Raw genomic sequence first — 9,824 nt, 5'->3', positions numbered from 1 at the left:
TGATGATGAATGGGTCGAATAATTGGTGAAATCGTTAGGGTTTGGATATGAATTCGATGGTGAAATCGAATGATCTTGGGTGATGGAATGGATTTGAGATGAAGTGGTGATGAAGATAGGCTCCAAGAACTCAATTCAAACTCAATATGAAGTGTAACTCCCGTTTATGGGTCAAACAATGTGTTATAACTCGTCCCACATCAAGGAAACTCAAAATTCGCGATTTTCAGCAGTAATGGGCGTCGCCGACGATGTGCCAAACTTCCGACGGCTTATCTTGCTGTCTACGGACCTTTTTACGCGACGGGCATATCTGTGGGGCGTCGCCGATGGCCCTTTTGGGTGTCGCCGACGGTGCCTCTAAATCATGTTTTTTGTTTTCTTCATAACTTCTTCATTTTAGCTCCGTTTTATTCACCGTTTTCGCCCACGTCTTCGTAATTCAGCCCTCTATCACGCTATCTTACAATATCTTCATTTTCAATCCATTAACATCCCCTACAAGACATCCAGTCTTCATGGTTAACACCAACTTTTTTCTGTTTTTCAATTTCTTGATCCCGGTTGACCCAATTCGCGTCCCGGTGCTCCGCTTAGCTCCCGATTAGCTCCTTAAACTCTTTTGGACCTATAAAACACAAATCCCATTAAAAGTAGCCTATTCAAGATTAAAAGCTACGTAAAAACATCAACTTAAGCACAAACGATCACCGATTTCCAACCACGTATCATGTAGCGGCGGTTCTACTGGCGGACGATGTCACTGTTACAAAAGAAGGTACGAAAGTCAAACAAACCCTAATTATTATTGTTCAAACAAACCCTAACTGTTTACAAGTGGTAATGGTAATCATTGAGGCTGAAGATGCCACACTATGACCGATGGCGGAATCATCAGGGCACGGCACTGAGCGAAACGGATTGTCTAGGAAAATCCATAACAACTATTAGTTATAATATATTAAAGGTTCATGTCCCATACCATAAACATATAAAATAAAAAAAGTTATTACAGACATTTTTCTCAAAGACAAATATCCATTCCGACAACTCAGATTTTATTTAGTTTGTTTCTAGACTCCATCCTAGCTCAATTCCATCACATAGCAAGCACGCATCCTAAACACCTGTCACATATGTTAAAATAAAGGTTAATACACATAGTGTAAAGGTGAGCATACAAGTTTGATATAGCATAATAGAGTTCGAAATCGTTTACGCATAACCAGCATGTAGCATGTAGCAAAGTGAAAGCTAGTAGGTTATCGACAGAGAAATATGCACAGACGTGACTGCGAGTTGTAGAATGTGCAACACATATCCCCACTGGGACACGTGAAGTAAAGCCCTTAACAACCCCTGTACACGACAGGTGCTGAGTGCAAACTATAGTACTATCGTTGCTAAGATGTCAGGCAACAATCAGTATGTTAGCATAACACACAAGCATTCATCGAATAACACGTAGCATGCAATAACGGTCAGCATATAAAATAGTGTTTGCGTTGTGTGTCGATTGTGATTTAGAATAAGTAACGTATGTAACACCCAAAAGTGCGTAAAACAAAAAGGGATCGAGTATACTCACAGATTGTGTTTAACAAGTAAACACTCTCTTGGATTGAAGGGAGCGCTGAGAGAGATTAGCCTGAACAGTTAACGATAGCATAAATGATGAGCGGTGCGTAAAACGGTGCAAAAGTACAAAGTGTCGGATGGTAATCTGATCGGATGGCAATCCGATCGGTTGACCATTCGATCGGAGGATGGTCATCTGATCGGATGGCCATTCGATTGGATTGACATCTGTTTGGCAAGGATGCATTTAACATGTTGAAAATTGTTTAAGTGTTGAAGTCCCAGACGTCACATGGTCGGATGGTCGTTCGATCGGATGGCAATCCGTTCGACGTTCAGAACTTATGAAAAATTGGATGAAAAGTTTAAGTGTTGGGGCCAAGTGCAATCCGATCGGATTGCGGTTCGATCGGATGGCAATCCAATCGGATGGCAATCTGATCGGACGACAATCCATCCCGCGACCTGATCGTGTTGCTAACTTGGAAATTCGTTAAGTTTTGCGGGTTGTTCGAGATGATATGACAACGTTCTAAACAACAGAAACCCCATCAAGACTCAAGTGATCCGATCAAACATGAATTACCCTAGTCTGATCGGTAAATTGTTCGAGACGGTGGTTCATGCTTTACCCGAAATCGGTTGTCTCTTTGACAGAAACCAGATCTTGAACCAACACATCACTGAGAAGGAGTAGAAGATCAGAACAAGCTCCGATTCTATCGGTTTTAAGTGCATTGAGTGTAAAAGAGTTGAAAGAACGTTAGAAAACCATCTTTCAATCCTTTTAACCATGAATATGTGCAGATCTATGCGAAAACATTGTTAAATCATGTGGAAATCCTTCAGATCTGAGTTGTTTTTGGTGGAATGAGGCCACAACTTGAAGTTCAAAAGAACTCCATGATGACGTCACCCTAGAACACCTCAAATCCACTGATTTCACGGTTAAAAGTTAAGATTCAAAGGTGAAAAGATGAAGGAGTGCGTGTAGATCATAGAAGTAGAAGATTTAGGCTGAAAACTTACAAGAATCGCGAGAAATCGAGAGAAATGAGTGCTTGAGCGAGCTGGTCAAGTGGAGGAGCTGACACATCACAAATGATGTGACAGGAGGGTATTTATAGGGTTTCCAAAAGAGGAAAGTGCACAAGGGTCGGATTGGTCGATCGATTGGCCATTCGATCCAAGTGTCCAGTGTGTTGAGTTTTGTCGTTTTGATTCGCGTGTTGAGCGTTTGCGATGCGTTTCGAGCGAGCGATGCGATAGATTAATAATAAACAAACAAATACAATATCTAACATACAATCATCATAATTAACTGGCGTTTAGCGTTTGTGATTCGATTGCGATAGAGTTGCGATTGCGTTTCGATTAATTAGCATAACATAAACATAAATAAACATGCACAAGTAACACATAAAAAGCACACACACCTAAAACAATATTCAGAACGCATAATTCGAGTTGCGAATGCGATTGCGATGCGATAAGAGATAAAGCGATAAAACATGCGATAAAACCTCGATTATTCAAAGATACTCCACATAATACAACTAAAGAAATTAAAATAAAGATTTGGTTACAAGTCAAGGAAGTCAAATCAATAATTAACCAAGGAGTGACAGATCGCAATTAGCAATCTTTTCTTCCTTTGACTTCAATCTTGACTTTGACTTTGACTTTCGAAACATGGGGTGTTACAGAAGATTTGGTGATTCGAGATATAAGTTGATTGACGCCCTCAACTCCCCTCTGTATAATTTGATCGACGCCCTCAACTCACCTTGGTATTATTCGTGGTATAGCTATGTGTTTCTAATCTCTCAGGTACTTTCTGATTTAATTTTAAAGGCCATATATCTATACTTTCTGATTTAATTTCGTGTTTAAAAATGTTGAAGAATGAAAGGGTGAAAAAGGCAATTGTTTACATGTGGTAATCATTTAGGCCGAAGATTTGGTGATTCGTGATATAATTTGATCGACGCCATCAACTCCCCTCTGTATTATTCGTGGTATATCTGTGTGTTTCTAATCTCTCAGTTCTGATTTAATTTTGTGATGATAATGGAAATTGACTTATGGAATCTTTCGAGTGTGTAAGGTTTTTGTTCGGCTCATGAAACTATCAGAGCCTTGCGATTTGGATAAATCTTTTGCAATCAGCCAATCAATACAAGGTATTGTTCTTGCTTGAAATCCTCATATGTTTGATTTTACCATTAGGGTTTTTAACTATTGGATTGAGCCGTGATGTTGTGGTCGATTGATTGATTTTACGATTACAGGATATGGTTGAATAAGTTGTGTATCAAGAAAGAGGTATCTTAATAGCGTATTATTCTATGATATTATTAATACTCAAGCAATGTACAAATGGCTGAATTGGTTGTGTATCAAGAAAGAGGTACCTAAATAGCGTATTTATTCTCTGATATTATTAATAACCAAGCAATGTAAAACCTACAATCAGTGAAGTGTTCTTGTTGTAAATTACATGGAATGCGTCTTTCTACATGTACACAAACTTTTAGACACAAAATTAGGTATATTATGTTTATATATATTAGTTCATTCAGAGATTTGTAATATAAAATGGTTGGTATCTTATTCGGGTTGCTAAAGTTTTAAAATCTTTCTTAAGATATCCGTTTAGGATTACATCGCTCGGATTATATGCTTGATGAGAAAACAAATTTACTTCTTCAAATAGAACTGAACACAATTTATAGGGTTTTCATGATTTAGAGCTCCTGGCTCTGTTTTTCTTTTTATGTGTTCATATTCGATTGTGTTTAGGAACATGAAATTAGGATTAGTCAACAATTCGATTCATTGATCGAGTATCAGTTTTAGGTTTTACAGAAATAAGAGCTACTGACTCTTTTTTATCTTTTTTATGTGTTTGTACTCAGTTATGTATAGGATACTTAAGTGAAGATTAGTCAACAATTTATTTCACCAATAGAATTTTATTTTTAGGTTTTATAGAAATTAGAGTTTCTGACTCTGTTTTTCTTATGTACATATTCAGTTGTGTCTAGGAAAGTAATATTAGGATCAGTAATTTAGTTCACAGATCGGATTTAATTAGTCGATCTCTAATATCCAATTGCCAATGGTTTGTCAAGTGTTTAGTGTTGTACAGGGGCTAAAAGAAGAATTTGGTAAAGGTCTGTTTTATGTATTTGGCAAAGGTCTGTTTTGTGTTTTGAAACATGTATTTAGCAAAGGTCTGTTTTATGTTTTGAAACCTCTGTTTGTTGTGAACAGATGTTAGAAAAATAAAAACAGTGGTTGCCTTTGGTCAACAAATGTTTGAAACCATTGTTGGGTTAAATATTGTTTTGTGGAGAAAACAATGGTTGAAACCACTGTTGGGTTAAAATGGTGGTTTGAAACCACTGTCGGGTTAAAACAGTGTTTGTGGAGAAAACAAATGTTTGAAACCATTAGTGAGGATTTCAACATCATTAGGTATTTAATTAATCATGAAACTAATAAGTGTTATCTTTTATTCACTCCGATCTTCGTTTTTTTTCTTGATTTCAAGGGCTGGATTCGACGAATAAGAATAAGAAAGGTCAAAAGTCAACAGTTGGGATGTGCATGGTTTCAGATGCTCTTTCAGCGTACAACCACCACAAGGTATTCAACGTAATGCCTCAATGAACTTACATATTGAAAGTTTTCTTAAAAAGAAATGTGAAATGAAAATTGTTGGACTTTTGAGTAGACTTTTCAACAGTTGCAAAGAGTGTATAACCATTATTAATTGGCTGTGTTGTACAGAATGTATATGAGTAGTTATTATTGTACAGTTGTCATAATCTGATTGTAGATAAAGGTAATAATCACGAGTTTTGTTAATTAGGCCTCAAATTGAAAGCTGGAAGGAAATGAAGTCCATAAACGATTGGCGAAGAAATCTTCAATTCAATCATCAATTAACGCACGCTGTTCTCAGTTGTTCATCATCATCAGGTAACACTTCACGGTCTCATGAAACCTACCTGACTCGCCATTTCAAAATTTTACGGATTATTATCTTGAGACTTTGTTTATAAGTTTATCGTTAAAGAAATGGAATAATGAATATGATCTATATAGTTTTATTCTTTCAATTTTTTTTTTTACTAAAAGATAGATAATCTTGGTCGAGTCTGCTCACCATTTTAGACGCCTAAAGTGCTTTTTCATGAATGTGATAATATTTTGACTATATATGTAAGTAGAGAGTGCACTGAGAAAGAATTTCAAGTCTTATGGAGCTTGGCAAAGAGATTTCATCCACAGAGCAGTATTTAAAGCTTCTAAATCTATTCCAGAAGTAAAATACCTACAATTTTCATGCGTGGGATTACCAAAGGTGAAGACATTAATTTGGTAGTCTATTTAACTCATGAATCATGTAATTTGAATTGACTTTATTTGTCATGCCCTTTTCATGGACAGTGACTTTATTACTTTTTTATTCATTCTTGTCCTACTTATATACAAATTTAGTTGTATTTTCGTTTATTTACATATACATGCTCTTTCGTTCATTTCTTTATTTGATAGTGCAGTTTTGTGATAAGACCAACAAGCTGCCCTTTCGTTAATGATAGTATTAGTGTATAAGTAATTGATTCCCAACTACTTGAAATTTCCACAGGTCCCAAATGGTCACTCATAAGATCTTTACTGATATAAATAGCTTTTGTCCTCAACATAAATTGTTTTGTGTTTCTGATCTTAATTTGTGTTTCTACTGTAGCATATGCTGTAATTGACGTTTTTCGGATCTTTTAAGGACTGGGGAAGTGGAGGAGGTAGGGGTTCGGGTACTACGAGTTGTAAGAGGTCTACGGTGAGGAGTTTAGATGCCGACAATCTTATAAAGTTGTTCCATGGTCCGGATCAGGCGAAACTCGAGTGTAATTGATTGGAAATTGAAGTCAGAGGTGATTAATGCAAAATGATCTGTTGGATTAATTGAATCATTTTTGTTGTTTGAATGTTGATATTGTTTGTTCTTCTGCAGATAAAGACCGAGAACTAAGCAAATTACAAGCTTAGATCAAAACGCTCCAACTCTTTGAACGACTGAGAGAAAAGGCTGTTGAAGAGGTATTGTTGTCTAAACGCTTTTTTCATTCTGAATGGTCAGTTGTTCAGCAATGAATTTGGACTTATTACTTTATTAGTTATAGTTACCTGGATATTTCGATTTAGTTTCAAACTTAGCAGATTTAGTTGATTTAATTGCGAAATTACTTTTATGATCTTGGAACGATTTTTACAAGCTATTGTTTAAATATTTTATTATTTATACAGCAACATTAGTTGTATTTTGTGGGAACTGGGAATGCAATTGCTCAAGGCTCTTATGCAACCCTTATTTCTGGTCAACAAGTGGTTTTTGTTGCACTTCTCCATGTGTCAGGATTTCTTTGCTACATACCCGAATTTCATCCTCTCAACTTTCTAAAGTCAAAGTCTAAAGGTACATTTTTCCCTAACTTGACTCCCAATTTTGTTATTAAGTATGAAGTATGTGGTTGTTTGGATTTGTGCTATGTGATCATGTATAATCTTTCAAATAATCAACTGAAATAGGCAAATAGCCATCTAAAAATTGTTGTATTCGATAGTTGTCAATAGGGAATAGCGTCAATAGCAACAAGCTATGTTTAGCGACAAAAATACAGTTTATAAGACCAAATCTGAGGTATCAAGCGGTGGAGATGAGAAAGAAAATGAAAAAGAAGTAAAATAAAATAGATAAAAAAATTTAAAAAATGTCACTATTTATTGCTATATACTATATAGCACATATGATCTATATGCCCCGTAGCGTGCTATAGCGAGCACTATGGCCGCTGTTGACAACTATGAATAGGAAATGAGTTGCTTATTGAGTTATCCAAAGTTTTTTGATTTGGATGGAAATAGGTTACTGATTAATATAGTTTTGTTTTTTGTTTTTCTAGAATTCAGATTTGTAGTGCGAATAACATCTGTATCGAAACAGCCACAGTTTCGGTACACACAAACTCCGTCGAAGACACATAGAAGCAGATGCAAAGTTGATAATTGTTTAGATATAAGCTTGCCTTTTGCCATCTTCAAGGCGTAGTGCACATGACCTAAAGCCGCCGGTTATAAATGCATCCCTTTTTTTGTTGAAAATTTCACTTTTTTATTTTTTTCAAATCAATTAAGTTTCAAGATATAATTATTAGTCATGTTTCTTTTATCTTCATGTTATAAATACAATGGGTGCACATGATGAGATAAATGCTGGTGGATGTGACGGCATGACTTAAGAAGAAATAAAGAAGAATGAGAAGGTGTAATTATAAATTTTGCTATCAAATTCGTTCTAACAGAACAATAGAAATGAGAAATGTTGTTGATTATGTGCAATCTTTTCATTTTTTGTAGCTATGACAAGGTTTAAAGCTATTGAATGGCTTGAAAGTGTAGTTAGGCCATTGGAGATACCAAAATAGCCATCAAACTTTGCTGTATAAGGCCACCGGGGGTGGAAGCCTTTTGCTCCGTGATGAACATATATCACGCATTATACATGGCGGCCGGTCACCACCATCACGCGTTAACTTGACAACACGTGGCCACTATCACGTGTTGTATATTGTTGTTTTGTGAATGATTTTGATGATGGAGATGAGTGTGTGGTGAGTGATGGACATTTCCACTAAAAACCATCACTAGTGATGGAATAAAGCTCGATGACATACCGGAATTTGATTGGATGTTGTGAGTGATGAGTGAGTTGTGAGTGATGACCACCCTTACCCCCCTAAGGGGTAAAGCTTCATGTTTCCACCAACCAATGGTTGTTCCATCTTAAATATTTTTGGTATGGATCTTAACCATAAATTGTGATTTGATTTTGGCTTCTACTAATTATTACCACTTTCTTCTTTTTGTAGTGTTGAAGTTTCAAATCAGAAGATATCGATTTATGATTTATGATCTGTTTTTTATTGCCTGGGATTTTATTTAGAATAGGTTATTATTTGTATTATAGTTGACAAAAATCGTTGTTTTATAAAATGTATTAAGTAAAATTTCTAAAAACCACCCGTGTTTGCACATGGGTTTACTACTAGTATAATATAATAAATCAGATGAATTTAGGACACGTGTCATGTAATTAGGCTATTGTTGATGTAGTTTTGGATGGCTTTCTCTTATGAAGTTTTATTTTTGGAAAAGATTTATGTGTTCATTCTATATCTTTTTCTCAAGAATTGGTAACCCTAATTTTTTTCTTTAGCCATTTCTATCCGTGGCTTCTAATGTTTCACGAAAAAACCCTAACCAAATATGTTTTTCATCATCTTCTTCTAACAATTAATTCAAAGAAAGGTATGTTTATTTGGTTTTATTACATTTGTAATTTTATTCTAATAACTTAGTCTGATTTTTTTTTTTTTTTTTTTTGAGTTTTCTTCTCAACAACCTTACATAGTGAGTCTGTAAATATGAGTTGTGTGTGTTTCATCCGGTCCCCTGTCGCACTTGTATAAAAATTTGAGTATTCATCCAGGCGCTTCTTAATTTGAGGTTAAAAAGCCGTTTAGATAGCTAGCATTGAAGGTGATGATTTATAGATGAATTTGTTAAACTTTTAATTTTTGTTTATTTTGTTTGATTTAATCGCTATTAACAACTGTTTTTTATTGAATTTGAGTATCATCCGGATGTGTGTAGAGGAAGCAATTGTGGAGTTCAATTTCATTAAATTAACGAAGCTTATGATGTATGCTATCTCTCACTCTTTAACACTTTTTATTGAATTTTGATTTTCTAACTCCGATTTCATGAAAAAGAATCTATTTTTTTTTGTGTTTGCAGAGTTGATCGTCTATTCTAAAGCAATGATGGAGACAGGTGATAGTTTAATTTTTTGGTTGCTTTGATGTACAAGTACTGTTGTTATTTTTATAATTGTATACATATAACTTTATACTTTTCTCTGTTAATACGTAGTTACTAGGCTCTAACTTGTTAGTATATATATGCTTAAGAGTAGTAGGGCTTGTTAAATCGGGTTGATGATTGTAAAGTGCTATTTGTTTTTATTCATGAACGCTAATAAAAATTGGTTTATTAAATCTACCTTGGCAAGGAAAGTGACAAAAAAGACACAGTTGCAAGAGAACATGCCTGATATAAAAGGGTTTTTAGCACCATAATCGATTGGAACAATGTGGTGGTAGTATTTTAAA

General features: G+C 35.2%; 1 long non-coding RNA gene across 18 annotated transcripts; it reads left to right on the top strand.

Annotated features, from left to right (window-relative positions):
- Positions 1–3,297: 3,297 nt before the first annotated feature.
- LOC110878073 lies at positions 3,298–9,609 on the top strand. Of its 18 annotated transcripts, none has more exons than XR_002557585.2 (13): positions 3,299–3,408; positions 3,483–3,596; positions 3,686–3,761; positions 5,135–5,229; positions 5,456–5,565; positions 5,817–5,950; positions 6,341–6,527; positions 6,608–6,693; positions 6,901–7,069; positions 7,557–7,916; positions 8,011–8,449; positions 8,523–9,355; positions 9,451–9,609. It is a non-coding gene; the product is annotated as an uncharacterized LOC110878073 (long non-coding RNA). The 18 variants fall into 18 exon arrangements; XR_004866021.1 differs by adding an exon at positions 3,870–3,903 and having other exon boundaries at positions 8,011–9,355; XR_004866019.1 differs by adding an exon at positions 3,870–3,988 and having other exon boundaries at positions 8,011–9,355.
- The last annotated feature ends 215 nt before the right edge of the window (positions 9,610–9,824 follow it).

Source organism: Helianthus annuus, chromosome 9, assembly GCF_002127325.2.
Source record: "Helianthus annuus cultivar XRQ/B chromosome 9, HanXRQr2.0-SUNRISE, whole genome shotgun sequence".
NCBI lineage: Eukaryota > Viridiplantae > Streptophyta > Magnoliopsida > Asterales > Asteraceae > Helianthus > Helianthus annuus.
This window is presented reverse-complemented; position numbering and strand designations above follow the sequence as displayed.